Source organism: Halyomorpha halys, unplaced genomic scaffold (genome assembly GCF_000696795.3).
Source record: "Halyomorpha halys isolate HHAL.00 unplaced genomic scaffold, Hhal_1.1 Scaffold119.1, whole genome shotgun sequence".
In the NCBI taxonomy this organism is placed as follows: Eukaryota; Metazoa; Arthropoda; class Insecta; order Hemiptera; family Pentatomidae; genus Halyomorpha; species Halyomorpha halys.
Window position 1 is genome coordinate 664764 of NW_027106557.1, and position 1021 is coordinate 665784.

The 1021-nt window shown below is 38.8% G+C and overlaps 1 protein-coding gene across 2 annotated transcripts in view; it reads right to left on the bottom strand.

The window, feature by feature from the left end:
• The window catches only part of ASPP (Ankyrin-repeat, SH3-domain, and Proline-rich-region containing Protein), a 605823-nt gene that overhangs the window by 554894 nt on the left and 49908 nt on the right, over positions 1-1021 (bottom strand). The window lies entirely within an intron of this gene.

The window sequence follows — 1021 nt, forward strand, 5'->3', positions numbered from 1 at the left end:
TTGGAGTCACAATTACTTTTTCTAAGGATAGGGATTTCAAGTCGAAGCCTTTGCCTGCAGCAGTTGGCCATTACTTGGAATTGCTACATCTATGGTTGTGGCCAACTTATGTCTTTATTATTAGATATACATTATAATTATGTGCTGGTGATTATACGTCCAAATATTTCTGGTTTTGTTTATTCCAGTAGACGATTCCAACAGTGTCCGGATTTATTTATCCTGCCATGAATGGTATTCTACTTGGATCAAAATGTATTTCCCCATTACGTTTGGTTGTGGGCCGTGATGCCGTGCTCAGAGCAATCGCTCCGTGGTGGCGCAAATCGACTCAGACCACGCCATGCCCTCCTTCCCCCCTCCTCCAACTCTTCACAAATTAATTTCTTCTCCTCCTTCTACTTGTATCAACTAATCGAAAGGTTAATAACCTCGGTCTCTTACATCGATTATGATCGATATTAGTCATCCCATGTCTCCCCTATATTTTACTCTACTATTCCTCAATTCGTTGTCTCGATGTGCGAACAGTCTAGTTGTACGAAACTTTAACTCACTCGTGTAAATACAACATGAAGTAACAGCAAAGGATGTAGTTTTCCATCTTGCCCTTTCCAGCTCTAGCTGCTTTTTGGAGCTCTTATATATTTGTTTATTTCGTTTTAAACGACACATTTTCCATTTCCTACCGATACAATAATGGGTAAATTGAATATTTACTTTCCTTTCTGTCTGTCGACTGATAACGGATATTAATTTATAGTTTATCAAACGGTGTAAAAGGAAACGGAACTGAAACTTTAGCCACCGTTCTCGTTACCGCACTGTCATTGGTTACTATCAAGTTGAAAAATGACTGAACTATAAAGAGTATATGATGGGAGGTGAGGGGTGGGGAGGGGATGGTTGGAGGAACAGCAGAAAGGAGAACACAAATAAGTAAAACTAATCTTATAATAAATATGTATATATAGTTGACCGTAAAAATTGATATATAAGAAGATGGTCAGGGTTGCGGTCA